A 16541-nucleotide genomic window follows, 5' to 3' on the forward strand; every position below is an offset into this window, starting at 1 on the left:
TGTGTGTGTGTGTGTGTGTAACAGCTATATTGTATCTGTTATAATTATATACATGTATATATGTAACATATATATGTGACATGTATGTGTATATATGTACATATTTATGACAGTTATAACCAAAGAAAAATAGGCTATCAACTTGAGGGCAAACACACAAGGAGTTTGAGGAAGGGTAACTGGGAGAGTCTGGAGATAGGAAAAGGAGGGCGAAGTGACCTAATTGTAGTTGAAAAAAAAACTATATATATATATATATATATATATATATATATATATATATATATGCCTTGTAACTCAGTGCACACACTTATGTGTGTATATGTGTGTAAAGTAACAGAAATTTTATGAAATAACTTTTACTATTCGACTGCATTCGATCTGATATTTTCTACTCTATGTCTTTCATTTGTAAAAATGTTGAGTAGTCCACCCAGTTGCCTTCATAACTCTGATGGTGCCCAAGCTGTAGGAAAGCAAACACTTTCACAGAAGAAGAACGAATGCAAGCCAAGCAACTCAGCTGCCACCTGCACGTACTGCGACTCTAGTGTGAGTGGCCACTAAGCCTAGTAGTCTTTTGAATTTTCGTTCCTCTATGCTGGCCTTCATTGCCAGCTGCTGCAGGTAAACAGAAGTGCACGGTGATAAGACGGCAACTCTGTAGCATGTTGCAGGCTTTTTAAAGCAAAGCAAAGCAAAATAAAGCAAGCATTTCTTGAAGACAACAATCTTTAAAATTGGTGTAATCAATGGTCAAAAGGGCAAATATTGTAGAAGCGGTTCTACAAAAATGAAGTACATCCCGAGTTACCATTTGACAGCCCGCTTTTCTCTCCTCGGTTTTTCCTCCTTGTCCTCCGTAATGTCAGATTTTATGCTCAGTGGGTGTAATACGGTTGCCTTCTTTACCCGAATGTCTGCTTTCTTTCCCAGAGAGTGCCTTTTCTTTTAGACTGATGGCAGCCTTCCACGCTGTCTCGCCCATCTTTCTCTAGCTCTCTGAAGAATGGGAGCTCTTTTATTCATCCCTGGGCAGTAGCTCTCTTGACTCCTCACCCACACATCAATCACGCACTGCCCAAGGATTCCCAGTAAACTCTGGCTCCCCTTCTTCCCCAGCCAGAACGTCTTTTCAGCTTTCCTCAAACAAGAATCCAGATTACACAGTTAGGCTAGACAACAACTAAGAAAGGCTTTTTTTTTAAAAGGTCCATTTTATTTCACAGGGCATAGGATCTGTCTGTCACATAAGTAACATCACTGTAACTACAGAGCATTAAGATAAAGATTATATTTAATTAGGTTAAGAGAAATTAGCAACAGGGATTCTGTGCCCTTGCTCGGATAGGAGAAAGCCCTTTAGCAACTGTGGCCTTGCTCGGGTAAGAGGAAGCCCTTTAGCAGTTGTGGTCTTTCATATTTCTGTTTAGCTGCATCTATGTAGGCGTAACTCCTGAGGCTGTGTCGCTTTGAACCATCAATCTCACCACGTAAGGATCATTGTTAACTATTCTTACCTTTCCTATAATGCTTTTGTCTCCATGTTTCTGTTGTTGTAATTCAAACGACTGAACTAAGTAACTTTGCAGCCCCTTGGAATAGAAGTCTATCACTAGACTGCCACAGCCTTTTTGTGACATCATATTCTTCATCTCATCCCATCTGAAAGAAGGTCAGCTGCCTAGGCATATTTTGGTCAGTCATGTCTGGTTCAACCCTAGGTCTCTGGGCTCTCCAGCTTCCAGTGCCTGGCCATCCAGGCAGTGCCAGGCATGGGCTCCCTACCATGGTTTAGGCCACAAAGACAACTTTTTATTGTTAAAGATTTATTTATTTCATGTGTATGAGTGCTCTCTCTGTAGGTATACCTATGTGCCAGAAGAGGACATCAGATCCCATTATAGATGGTTGTGAGTCACCATGTTGTTGGTGGGAATTGAACTCAGGACCTCTGGAAGAGCAGCCAGTGCTCTTAACCATTGAGCCATCTCTCCAGCCCCCTCACAATCACAATTATTAATGCAATATTTAAGAAGGCCTTAAGGGGATTTTAGTGAAATTTTTGTTTCCATTTTCCTATTATATTGGGGTAAGTGTGTTTGTATATGTGTGTGTGTGTGTGTGTGTGTGTGAGAGAGAGAGAGAGAGAGACAGACAGACAGACAGAGAGACAGTGTGTGTGTGTGTGTACCTTAACATGCCATTGTGGGCCTGTGGAGGTCAGAGAACAACATTTCCAGAACCAGCTCTCTCCTACCTCCTTTTCTGCCATGTATACATGTTCTGTTACACTGAACAGGCCTGTGAGGTTCCTCGGGACCACTCTTCTCTCTTTATCTCTCACCTTCCTGTTGCTGAAGGGCTAGGGTTACAGATGTGATCATTATGTCCTGCTTTTCTTTCATGGGTTCTGGGAATCAAACTCAGGTCCCCCAGACTGCACAGCAAGCATGTCTCCTCACTGGGCTTTCCCTGACTTCCTCCTTCCTGCTTCTTTGTATCTTCCTCTACATTTTACTAGTAGATACTCATCATGGTAGCAAACCACATTACAAGACAGTCAGAAATGAAAAAAGACTAACCAAGAAACCATTGTAAGGATGCAGACCTTGGAGTGGAAGAGGTCCTGGAACATGTAGACAGACAGGGTAAGGTAAAGGGAACAGCTCCCCTGTTGTCCCTGATTATCACACTTGTAAGCACCCTCATAGGCACTTTCAAAAATATGTTTATTTCCGAGAGCTGATAACATATTATCTAGGTTTTCTTTTCTGTCCTTTTTTTCCCTTTCCCACACCAAGAAGTGATTTTTATAGTGATGTTCTTAACTTCTGCGGCTTGGATTGTTATGAAAAATCCCACTCATATCTAGGATGTAGCTTGCAGGAAAGATGTCATTATTATCTGAGTTTCTGCCACCAGGCACTGGAAGAAGGAAGAGTGTGTCTCTCTGCAGGGTGAGAAGCGAGTCCCCACAGATCAGTATTTCATCACAACATTATTAAATTACAGACCTTGGCCAATCCAGGAAACTCCCCTGTTCTTAACGAAGCAGCATTTATCACCACCTAGACACCGAATCTATGTCCCATCCCCTCTCCTCCACCTTCACTTCCTGCCTATCCATCTCTTCCCTTTGTTTTGCTTTGGGAAGGAAGCTTGTAATATATTGCTCGTATTGCACTTTAATCATGGACTATGGATCACTTTATAGCTCCCCAAATGCCTTTGTGAGGTCTCTATATAAATAAAATGATTATTATTAAAGTCAATTAATCAGAGGCATGGCACACTTTTCAGTACCTGACATCCTGAATATTTACCGACTCACAAAAATATTTCTGTTCCCTCCCAGTGTACATTTTAGGGACTCAATAACATCAAACATGATACAGTAGATTTCTTTAATTAGATTGTAATTTGTACATGCATACAGATGTGTTGATCTTTTGAGAATAAATGATTGATGAAGAGTGCAATAAAATGTGCTATGGAGTAATGATGTTTAGGGAATGCCGGTGTGGATTGTTGCATAATTTGCAAGCAATTTTAATTCATACTCAGCAAAAGATAAAAAAGACAGAAGCAAGTCCTTTTGTAATTAGAATCTCCTGTCCACCTTAATTTCTTTTGATGGGTCTAGAGTAGCTAACTGCTTCTTTTTCTTTCTTTCATTTTTCCTCCTAGTAACTTTTTAATTTAGTATACACACACACACACACACACACACACACACACACACACACACACACACACAGGCATATTTTATTTTAAAAAGCAGGCAGAAAGCACTCAGGAAATTCTTGCATGGTATCAGTTATAGGTTGGAACCCAGTGTGTCACAGATGCTAGGCAAGGTCTGTTCTGCAGAGCGACTTCCCCAGCTCCAAAGGATCACTTAGATCAAGAAATACCATCTTAGAACACTTGTGTTCCTGAGAGCCTACCTCCTGCCAGTTCCCAGATGTCACTCCTACTCCAAAGTAATCCCGCCTCCTTCCCCACACTTACTTAGCCTTTCCCATGCATGCAGTCACACAAGACAGGTCTCTCTATCCACTCAATGATTTGTTTTCCAGTCATCTGTTTCATGATACTCCGTTTTAAATTTATTATCTATGAAGAGTTAACCATGAGGCAGGAATTATATCAAGGGTAGGGAATACAAAGAGCTACAAGAGATAGTCTCTCCTCTGATTGTCTTTCAGTCCAGGGGTAAGAGGAGACAGACAGGCAAACAAATGGAATCTGGTAAGTGGTAGGGGTTCTATAAAGGAAGACAATGGGGATCAATAAAAGAATTCCTAGATGATTCTCTTAAAACCTATTATATATCTTAAAATCCCCTAAGTACTAAAGACTTGGAAATAGGAGAAGCTTGGTTGGACCAGATTTATACTGGCAAGTCTTCTTTGGCTGTGGCTAAGAGCTTGTATTCTTTCTTCTTTTTCTCCCATTTCTGTTCTCCCCACCCCCAACCCTTTAATGTTGCTACCTCTAGCTTTCTCTCTTGTTTCTTCCTCCTTCTCCATTTTGATTTCCTTCCTTGGGGAAGTTGGAAACCTGCCCAAAATGGTCTTTCTAGACTAATTTTTGCTTCCGGGAAGAAGAGATCCCACATGAGGCACAGTCTTCCTCTCTCTTGGGTTTCCTTAGGGCTGAAGGGTCCACAATATTCCTAGTAGCTAAGGGCTGAACAGGGCTGCACAGGTGGAAAGGAGAGATAAAAGAAACCATAGCTGAGGGTGGAGATGTGCAGAGGAGACAGACAAAACCATTCCAGGCAATTATTTTTTGATGTTCTACTTTGAGTCCCATAGTCAATCAAATTGAGTTTGGTTGAGTTAATGCCTATTGTGCTCCTGGTACCACTGCCAAATGCTATTCAGTTTTGGATATCAAGGTGGAGCCAATACAGTTTTGTTCCATTTTGGCTGCAGAGATTCCATCCTTCTATCGGAATAACCAAAAGGTGGTTTGTGATGATTGTCTGTCCACCAAGGACACTGCTCTGGTGAATTCTGCCAGGAAGATGCCATTTGCTGTGTTAATAGGAGGGCATTTAAAGTACCAGCAAGGAACCTGGACCACCTGTTTCAACAGTGTGCCAAGAATCCCCAGTTGAATTTCTTTTTCATCTGACAGGTTGATTTTTGTATCTTACATACTGCGTATCCAAATTGAAGGTTTGGCTAGAAATTCAATGCTGACAAGATAAATACCCAGGATTGGTAAACTATAGAAACTGGATGAGATGTTTCTTCCTATGGGAATCTGGATATCTGGGCGTGGGGGTGGGGGGGATATATACCACGAGCAAGTTTAGATTAAGTGTCAGGGTAGCAAGATGATGAGCACACAAGAGCTTTGACCCTAATAGTCTGTGTTGAACCCCTGGATGTATCAGTCAGCCTGGAACACTTAGGCCAGTTGCATAAACCTCAAGGCTGCTCAGGAGTCCATCAGGTGAGGCAGTAATGCAGGCCCCAAGGTACTGTTCTAGACAGCATGGAGGTATTGCTTAAGAAGAGCAACGAGGTCTAACTTTGTGGCTTCTTGATGGGATTACTTTAAAGATCAGAGAACCCTCAAGTGGAAAATGCAAGAGCCTGCTCACACCAGGGCTCCATGATAAAAGGTATTTTTTAGTTTGGACTTTGGAGAGGCATGGTTAAAATACAAAAACATAACTCTCTTATGAACTGCTGCTCTGAAGGTGTGCGCATTCCATTGGCTCCTCAGATAGTTGTTTGAGAACATTTTGGTTCAATCACCAGGGTTCATCCCATGAATTATGGGTCTTCATCATTAAACAGGGCAGGCTATGCTTATGTTATCAGGGAACTCCTGAAGAAACAGCTCCACAAGCTCCTTGGAACTGGGTTTTCTAATAAAATCATAATTAACCAAAATAACAATTAGACCAAAATGGCAGCTAAAATTCAAGTCCCACTCTGAGGTAAAAACCAGTGGCAAATAATATTTAAATAGTAATATAGATGTTTAACAGATGGTAAAATAGGGTTCCAGAGTTATTTGTTGATTAATGTTCCAGATAATATATGTGAAGATTATCCATGCATGTCCTATCTGTAAACAAAAGTGCACAACCCCTTTGATTTTGTAAAGTGATTATGAAGTGATGAGCTGTCCTGGGATCAGACATGGGCAAATACATGGCTACAGCCTAAGTTTTTGACATAGTATTCACATGACTGACAAAGTTCTCTGAGAAAATGCATCTCTGAAGTTGTCTGCATAGAAAATATGTCTTGAGCTTTTTGTTTTTTTTTTGTTGTTGTTTTTTTTGTTTTTTGGTTTTTCGAGACAGGGTTTCTCTGTATAGCCCTGGCTGTCCTGGAACTCACTTTTTAGACCAGGCTGGCTTCGAACTCAGAAATCGACCTGCCTCTGCCTCCCCAGTGCTAGGATTAAAGGCGTGTGCCACCACGCCCGGCATGTCTTAAGCTTTTGTGCAGCAGAGGAAACAACTAACATAGCAAAGAAGCAGCTGACAGAAAGGGAGACAAGCTTTGTCGGCTAGTCATCTGACAGGGGTTATTGTCCAGAATATTCAGAGTACTCAGAAACATAAGCACTAAAAGAATTAGCAGAGAACAAAGTTCATAAAGGAAGAAACACAAATGGCCAGTCAATTCATGAAAAAGTTCAACCTTAGACACTGTGGAAATACAAATCAAAGCTGCATCAGGATTCTATCTCAGCGCTGTCAGAATCTCTGTCATAAAACAAATGCAGTCCCCACACATGCTGGTGATAGTGTGGAGGTGAGGAACCACTTTATATTGCAGAGGAATGCAAAGTGTCATAGCCACCATAGAGCAGCACGGAGATCCCTTAAACTGAAAACAGAACTGTCGCATGGTCATTCAACTACCCTATCAATGTATCTGAAGGAGTCAGTCAGCATTCCATATCTGCACATCCATGCTTATTGTGACACTGCTCATGACAGACAAGTTAAAGAATCAGCCCAGATAGTCATCAGTCAATAAATGGGTAAAGAAAGCATGGTATGTATATGGGTTATTATTTAGCTTGGAAGGAAATATAACAGAATCATTTTTAGAAAAAAATGAATGGAACTGGAGCTCTTCATATTATGTAAATTTAGCTAGACTCAGAAACAAGAATCACATGATTTATTTAGTGCATGCAATCAAGTTAAACCAAAATCATAAAATTAAAAGAGGGATTATCAGGGGGTAATTTGATCAATGTACTTTATATCAAAATGTCATAATAAAACTCTGTATAGAACAATGAATATATGAATATATACTGATCAGGCATACAAAGAAAAGTGAGACTTTAGAAATAGATTCATCTTTCTTTTCACGTTATACACAGGGGTCCAGAAGTCCACTGATTATGTCCACTATGAAAACACCACATTCTACCCACTCTTACCACCTTGACCATGGTAGACCACAACTTATCACTTCTTGCTCAGAACTACCTTCTAACTGGAATCCCACCCTATTATAAACCCAGCCTCCTGAGAGAACATTTTTTTTTCTTTCTGGTAAATCAATATTTATTTGCCACTCTACAATATAAGTATACAAATCTAACACACACTTAGCAAAATATCCAGAAGAAAGCAAGGATCGACTGTGCATTTGGCACTTGAATCTTAGGTCCCAGAGAAACACAGTTCATAATCCAGATATGCATTTCAAACTCTTCTTCTCATCGATGTGCCTGTTACATGTTCACACAGAGAGGGTGAGTGCCACAGGCAGTGTAGACAGGGAGATTGAGCGGTTCTTTGGTGTCTCGGAGATGTGACTCTGCTTAGGAGGGTCTGAGAGGACATTTTAAAGAGACCAGTGTATATAGCCAAGAACTTTTCTACCCAGCCTCTTTGTTCCCAGAGAATGACTTTGAGAATTATTCACGAATAAATGCCTAGGCCGTAAGCTTTATTCCCCCTCTCTTTTATGAGCATTTCCTTTAAAGTTCTGTTAGGTCTCTCCATAACTGCTTGACCTGTAGGGTTGTAAGATATATCTAACATTTTCTATGTCATAATGCCTAAGAAAATTGTTGTACTTTAATGGATACATCTGTTGAAGCATCATCAGCTTCAATCTGTAAAGGCATTTCCAAGATAGCTACCATCTCTGATAAATGTGAAATCTCAGAATCATCTTTTTCAGAATTCAAGGCAAGAGTCCATTGGAATCCTGGACATGCATCAACTATATGATATATTAACATATACACATATATGTAATCTTCAAAGTCTATACAATGAAACATATAAGCTACGGTATGACATTGCTCTAAGGTAGCATCATAAAGCAGAATCCGGATTGCATCTCTGTTGGCTGCCATGCTAATTCTTCAGGTCTTCATGGTTTTCTCATCTGGAATGACCTTTTGGGTGTTGTTATAGGTTCCAGACTGGAATCTTCTGAACATTATTCTGATTTGAAGAATCCACTAACCTCTGTTCCAGGATCTGCAATCTACCATTTAATTTTGTAGTTCTCCTTATCTAAATGTGCTTTTTCCGAGATCCCACTTTAATTTCCTTTCTCTCTCCTTTCTCTGGAGACTCCACTGTATTTTTCTTTCTCTTCTTCAGAAACTTTATCTTTTATTTTTCTTTTAATGCTTTCTAAACTTAAAATCTTTTTCTGTATCTAATTTCCTCTAAATTCTTTCCTTTGGAGAATTCCTTTTAATATTATTTAACTCTCACTTTAAGGGCTTCATTTTGTTAATTTCAAGCTGAATGTTTGTTTCTCTTTTATTGTTTTCAAATTTTATTCCTTACCGGTTTAGCAGTTTGGGTTTTTCAGTCCCCACTGCGGCTCCAGGAAAAGTTCCTCTGCTCTTCTGTGTTTACAAGTCCTTAGGCCAGCACACATCTATAGGGGATAGCTCTGCTCCCTCAGCAGTTGGGTCTAGCATGCCTTTGCTAGTTCTTGGGCTAGAGTCTGTGTTTGCTCTTCCATGAGAGCCTAGCCTCATACCAGTGGGTACTGGTCAGGAGACTGAATTATGTATGAATAAATGTTTGTGCCATAAGCTTTGGCTCATTCCCTAACAAGTTCATAACTTCCATAACACATTTGTTCTGGTCTCTCTGTGCCACACAGCTAGTTACCGCTCCTCAGTTTCATGGGTCTGACCTCAGAATTCAAGTCAAGTCTCCACTCTTGACTCTTCCAACATTTCTTTCTCTCTCTCTCTCTCTCTCTCTCTCTCTCTCTCTCTCTCTCTCTCTCTCTCTCCTGGATGCCCTATCTCCTATTTCCTACCTTAGCTAATAGGCCATCAGCTTTTTATTGACAGGTGATGCTTCCACACAATGCACAAGAGATTCTATAACCATGTACTCAGGCCTCTCTTCTCTATGGCATCCTATTTCACTTAGACTCGAAACCATATTCCTTACCATGGGAAGTTCTGATATATCAGAGCTCTCATTCATTTTCTGCCTTCATCTCCTCTCTCACTGGCTCCTCTGCTGTACACTGGCCTCATTTCTGTGGTGTCATATCACCTTCCCAGATGTGCCACCCCAGGCTTTTCTCACTAAACTATGTGACTAATCCTTCAATCTTTTATTGAAATCTCTTTTTCAAATCTCACTCTCTCTGAGGCCCACCACAGTATTTAATACCACCATTCTGCTTCAACTCTGGCATTCTGCTACTTCTGCTGCTCTGTGTTTCTATGACGCACTGTTTATGTTGCTTTGGCTGTTTTTGTCATTGCTCTCTACTAACCTCCCGAAGCACTTAATGTTACTTTCACTAAATAAAGGAATGATGGAGCAGGATAGGAAGAGAACTTAGAAATAATCTCACCTTCAGTGTGATGTTTCAGATATGTGGAGAGGCTTTTGCATGATCTGTGTACATGCGAGTTGCATTTCTATGTCCTTAGTCATGGATGCAGAGAGCACATGCTTTGGGCAGACCTATTTGCACAGTTGCTCATTGTAACAGAAAAGCTAATATAGAAGTCATAGTATCTATTCAGTGCTCCTGGAGTTATCTGTGATGAGGTACAGGGTGCTGTGTTCCACAGGAACATACCTGCACTGCCAAACTGCTGTGACAACCGATGATACTTTTATTTTCTATTATGTCCCTCCCAGTTCTGCCTGCTGTGCCAGGTTGTCTGTGTTCTTTGCTATCTTGCTGGTCTCAGCATCCTTCTGGGGAAGGCATCCAGAGGCTACCTGTGGAGTCTGGAGAAGCCCAGCTGATCAGAGTCACACTGAGTTGACCTGTGGCATGAGAGGTTGTAAGCCCTTATCTATCCAAAGTCTTCTTTCCACTCTTCCATTGGGAAACAGCAAGTACCTTGTTTTTAGCTCATATCATTTGTTTCTTAAAATGTAACATGCCTTTTAACATGCAACATGAATAAAGTTCATGAGTATGAAACCTGGGCACATCTGAAACATAAATCTAAAATTGTATCAATCTGTATGAACACAATAGAAATGTTTCCTTCACATGCTCCACTGTGTTCATTACAGCCCTCTTTGTAATAGCCAGAAGCTGGAAAGAACCCAGATGTCCCTCAACAGAGGAATGGAGACAGAAAATGTGGTACATTTACACAGTAGAGTACTACTCAGCTATTAAAAACAATGGATTTATGAAATTCTTAGGCAAATGGATGGATCTGGAGGATACCATCCTGAGTGAGGTAAACCCAGTCACAAAAGAAGTCACTTGATATGCACTCACTGATAAGTGAATATTATCCCAGAAACCTAGAATACCCAAGATACAATTTGCAAAACACAAGTCAATCAAGAAGAGGGAAGACCACCACGTGGAGACTTCATTCCTCCTTAGAATAGGGAACAAAATACCCATGAAAGGAGTTACAGAGACACAGTTTGGAGTGAAGATGAAAGGATGGACCATCCAGAGACTGCCCCACCCGGGGGTCCATCCCATAATCAGCCACCAAACACAGACACTATTACATATGCCAGAAAGATTTTACTGAAAGGACCCTGATATAGCTGTCTCGTGTGAGGCTATGCCAGTGCCTGGCAAATACAGAAGTGGATGCTCACAGTCATCTATTGGATGGAACACAGGGCCCCAAATGGAGGAGCTAGAGAAAGAACCCAAGGAACTGAAGGGTCTGCAACCCTATAGGTGGAACAACAATATGAACTAACCAGTACCCCCAGAGCTTGTGTCTCTAGCTGCATATGTAGCATAAGATGGCCTAGTCTGCCATCAGTGGGAAGAGAGGTCCCTTGGTCTTGCAAACTTTATATGCCCCAGTACAGGGAAACGCCAGTGCCAAGAAGTGGGAGTGAGTGGGTAGGTGACCAAGGTGGGGGGAGGTTATAGGGGACTTTTGGGATAGCATTTGAAATGTAAATGAAGAAAATATCTAATAAAAATTTTTTAAAAAATGAAATGTTTCCTTACTTCATTGGCAGTTGAGACTAGTCTTGGATATGAGAGCAACAAGCATTGTATCCATGAAGCAGATGCAGACATCCAACACTTTGAGGAAGGAAATTGAAGTATAACTCAGAGAATAAGGAGTAAACTCCTCTTTCTCATTAAAAAATACAGTGCATGGGATGGAGCTCACATTTTAGTGTGCTGCAATCTCCCTGTTTACAGCATCCTGCCTGAGCTCCGTGGGGTTCCCAGGGAGTTGTTTTCAGTCTGCATATGAGATTCTCCATGGAGATGTATCCATAACATGAAGGCATTCAATATAGAAAATGACATGCAAAGCCTTTCTTCTTCCAGTTTAATTAATGCTGTGACAACTGCCTGGCAGGAACTACAGTGGGGCAGAGGCCTCTGTAGGCACTGCAGGCTGCAAGCAGTAAGGAAACCGTCAAGCTGTTCCAGGATGCAACTTAGCAAAACCCAAAGCTGCATTGCAGCTTCACTGGGGAGAAGTTTCAAGGAGGACAGGCAACTCAGACTTGAATTGCTCAGCTTAAAGAAAGGATGCTGATCATCACATGCACTGGAATATTTAATGCATCTTATGTTCATAAAGGGTGTTTTCTTACCTTTGAGCAAAGCCAATCTTAGTACCTACTTACGCTATGTGTTCTCAACTCCTAAATACTTTAAAGACTTCAAGATTCCTTCCCATCTGAACAATGATGTGTGTGTGTGTGTGTGGCTGAGGTGCTTACGTGTGGCGATCAGAGGTTGACAATGGGTGTCCTCCTTAATTGTTCTCTATCTTACTTTTCCTGAGAGGTCTCTCACTGAACCTGGAACTCACCATTCAGCTAGACTAGTTCTGTAGCAAGTCCTAGATCATCCTGTCTCTACCTTCCCAGTACAGGGATCACAGGCACACACTGCCACATCTGGCTTTCATTTGGATGCTAGAAATCAAACTGGGGTCCTGAATGGCAAACACTTATGTGACCAAGTCGTCTCCCCAGACTGAAGTTCTGCTTGCATGTCTGCACTGTGTCTAATGGGGTGAGAGAAGCTTGGGGGAATGAAACATTTGAGGCTAGAGACTGAAGAGGGCACAAGAGAGATTAGGAAAGACTTGTGATGCCTGACCTGTCATGTGGAATGGAGGAGCGGGCCCATAGGAAACCCGTGTTCCAGCCTCAGGACAGTGAGCAAATGGGACAGACACAGGAGCTTGTTCATTTTCTGAGTCTCTGAAAGAGCAGAAAGCCAGGGGGAAGAGGCACAGGCGGCACGTGGAGGATGACAATAGGAGGTGAGGCAGGAAGACACCTCAGCACAGGGTCTCCGAGACGGGACTCCCTGTCCAATGGGACAAGGTCCCTTTGCATCACTGATATTTTCTTTTTATTAGATGTTTTCTTTATTTACATGTCAAATGTTATCCCCTTTCCTGGTTTCCCCTCCAAAAACCCTATGTCTCCTTCTCACCTTGCTCTGCTCACCAAGCCACCCACTCCAGCTTCCTGGTCCTGGCATTTTCCCACACTGGGGCTTAGAGCCTTCACAGGACCAATGGCCTCGCCTCACACTGATGACAGACTAGGCCGTCCTCTGCTACATATGTGGCTGGAGCCACGAGTCCCACCATGTGTACTCTTTGGTTGGTGGTTTAATCCCTGGGAGCTCTGGGGGTACTGGTTAATTCATATTGTTGTTCCCCCTATGGGGCTGCAAACCCCTTCAGCTCCTTGGGTCCTTTCTCTAGATCCTTCACTGGGGATTCTATGCTCAGTCTGATGGATGACTGTGAGCATCCACTTCTATATTTGTCAGGCACTGGAAGAGCCTCTCAGGAGACAGCTATATCAGGTTCCTGTCAGAAAGCACTTGTTGGCATCCATAATAGTGTCTGGGTTTGGTAAATGTATATGGGATGGATCCCTAGATGGGGCAGTCTCTGGATGGTCCTTCTTTCAGCCTCTGCTCCACACTTTGTCTCTGTAACTCCTTCCATGGGTATTTTGTTCCCCCTTCTAAGAAGGATCGAAGTATCCACATTTTGGTCTTCCTTCTTGAGTTTCATGTGATTTGTGAACTGTATCTTGGGTATTCCAAGCTTCTGGACTAATATCCACTTATCAATGAGTGCATATCACGTGTGTTCTTTTGTGATTGGGTTACCTCACTCAGGGTGATATCCTCCAGATACATCCATTTGCCTAAGTATTGTCTTGTAATAAAGTGCTTAAGTGGTATAACTTTCATCAACAATTTAAATAATTATAATGTCCCAATTCTAGAAAAAAGTACGAAGTCTATAATATTCATTTTTTTCAGCTGTACCAAAAATTATGATGGATTAGGTAGATGCTTGTACTCGTCTACACTGTACACCAATAAGCTGATATCTTAGTGGCAATGAAAATGTCCACTGTCACTGTGAGTGCCAGGATCTCTACAATGGTGAGTGGTAGTTGAGGAGTTCTAAATGGAAAAGAACAAACATCACATAAGGCTTGAAATAGCTGTATTATTGTAGTAAAACCCTCTAAAAGTCAGCTTACATGTGAAAGAGGCTTTGGGTTTAGCGTGAAGCTACAATGACTAGATTTCTATTACTATAATTACTAAATTTCAGGATTTCCAAAGTCCTTGTTGTACACAGGGTAGTCCTCGGTCATGGGAGACTCCCCAGCCTGACATGCTCCCATCAGCTGCAGGAGATAACCACCTCCACATACAGCCACAGTGCCTGGCAGTGACCACAAAAGAAACTGGGCTTTGGGAGTCACACAGCCTTGAGCACCAACACATTTTGTTCTATCCATTATGTGATGATGATAACGTTTTGTTTATACCCTGTGGAATGAAGTAGCCACTATCTATGGGCCACTAGTTAGCACTTGATATGTGGTTAGTAAAACCAAGCAAGTGAAGTTTTCATTTAATGTCCATTACTTGACTTTAGACAACTATAGTACGTTACATGGATCACGTAGACGACTGCATCTTTTCTTATAGTTGCCCACCCTCCTATTTAATTCTATAACCACATCCTTTGATTCTTCTGATGTAATCACGTTTGAGAAACTAACTTATTGGAAAAGTTGGACTTGAGGTGCTGCGTCAAGACTTAATGAGGGCCACATGTACACATATAGTACTATGTAATAGAGACTGCCCTCCAGGCCCTGCAACAGTTATGTGGTTCAGTTACCCAGAAAACCAGATGCCTGGATAGAGAGGCACATGCCACCCAAAAGGGGGACTGCAGCTATGTGCTTGAAGAGCAGTTAGGAAAGTTAGAGGGACAATGAGAGGAATGACAGAGCAGAGCAAGAGGTGGCTCGAAGTCTCATACAGTAAAATGAGGGGCCCTGGGAGACAGACTTCCAGTTAGGGTGTGTTCTCCATGAAACTTTTGTCTTACTCTTTCTGGGGGACACTCTGCCTGCTGCACACATTGCTCAGTATTACTAGTTCTGGGAAGGTAGCCCAGTGACTTAGAGTGCACTGGTTCCGTTCTTGTCCAGGTTATTGTTCAGGGGTGGAGCCTCTGACAGTCCTAGAAGACAAAGCTGCACAGAAAACCCCCTCTTCTAGCTCTTACACTCTTTCTACCCCTTCTTGTGAAGTGATCCCTGAGCCTTAGGTATAGGAGTCATGTTGTAGATGTATCAATCAGAGGGAGGGGAGGGAAAATGGTGTAACTATACTAAAATCTCAAAAAAGGATTTTAAAATTAAATGAGTATATTTAGATCATGAAAACATCAACAAAAAGAATGTAGAAAAAGACCCAATTTCAGATCCGATAACCCACGTCGGGTGGCTCACAGCTGCCATAACTCCAGGCTCAGTGGACCAAACATATTCGGCTTCTTTGAGTGACTATACTCAGGTGCACATACCCATCTACAGAAATAGACAGAAACACACACACACACACACACACACACACACACACACACACACACACCACAGAGGAGGGGAGAAAGGAGGTGACTGAGACAGAGACCACAGACACAGAGACAGACTGGGTGTCCTCATATACCTTAGGCTGGCCTCAAACTCAGGATATTTCTGCCTAACCCTTGCAAGTGCTGAGATGAGAGGTGTGTCCCACTTGCACATATGCCTGGCTTGAGAGACAGATCTGGTCATTGGTATCCGTGATGCAAACATCTCTGGATATACTTTGGCTTCCCTTCATTTCACTACGCTTCTCTGCAGAACATCACTGATGGCCATGCTTTTCTTTACAGCGCACACAGTGACAACTCCCAAGTCTACCACTGGCTCAGAATTCTGCCAGAAATACCATCCTAAAGATGACTCCCTGTTATAAGGGCAAGTCAAACACAGGGATAACTGAACCTGAATAGTCCCAAGTCATAAATCATGAAGCCCTATGTCACTTGACAATATCAGATTGCTTTCAGGCCGTTACCAAACATGACTGACTTTTCTAAACAGTCCATACTTTACCCCAGAATTGCTTGCCAAGATTCTGTGTTTTATTTAGGCTACTCCAGGTATAATGAGAAAAGCAAGTCAGCATCCTCACGTCAGCGTCTCATCATTGAGCTGGGTGTACTGTTACCTGACGTGAGGTGAAACTCTGAAGGGAAAGAACTAAATGGATTGATTATTACACATGACACTAAAAACTCTACGGCCCTGCCCCACCTACTGCGACAGCCAGTGTGCCCCTGGAGGGTGGCGCGCAAGTTCCCATCACCTGGCACCTGTTGTGGCATTTCAGTTCCTGGGTCTCCTCCAGCCAGTAACACATATTTAGTAGAACAAGGTTGTAAAGGCAGTGCCTATAAGTGACATCCCTAAATTCATCCAGGACATGGCTGGATGATCCTGTCACACCTAGAAAGACTGATGAGTGCCATTTTTTTTCCTAATGTTCTTTGATTATTGGTTTTTTTTATTGGCTATTTTTTGTTATGGATTCTTCTCTCCTTCATTTTTAATTTCATTGCTGCTGCCCCTGCTTACAATCAGAATTGTCAAGTCCCAACTGTTCCATTTATCTTGGGGAGTGTTTACAAGTCACTACTCACTTCATTGAGTGGTGACTTAAACCCCGGCCTCCAAAGCACAGCTCACC

The sequence above is a fragment of the Mus caroli genome, chromosome 5 (genome assembly GCF_900094665.2).
Source record: "Mus caroli chromosome 5, CAROLI_EIJ_v1.1, whole genome shotgun sequence".
Lineage (NCBI taxonomy): Eukaryota > Metazoa > Chordata > Mammalia > Rodentia > Muridae > Mus > Mus caroli.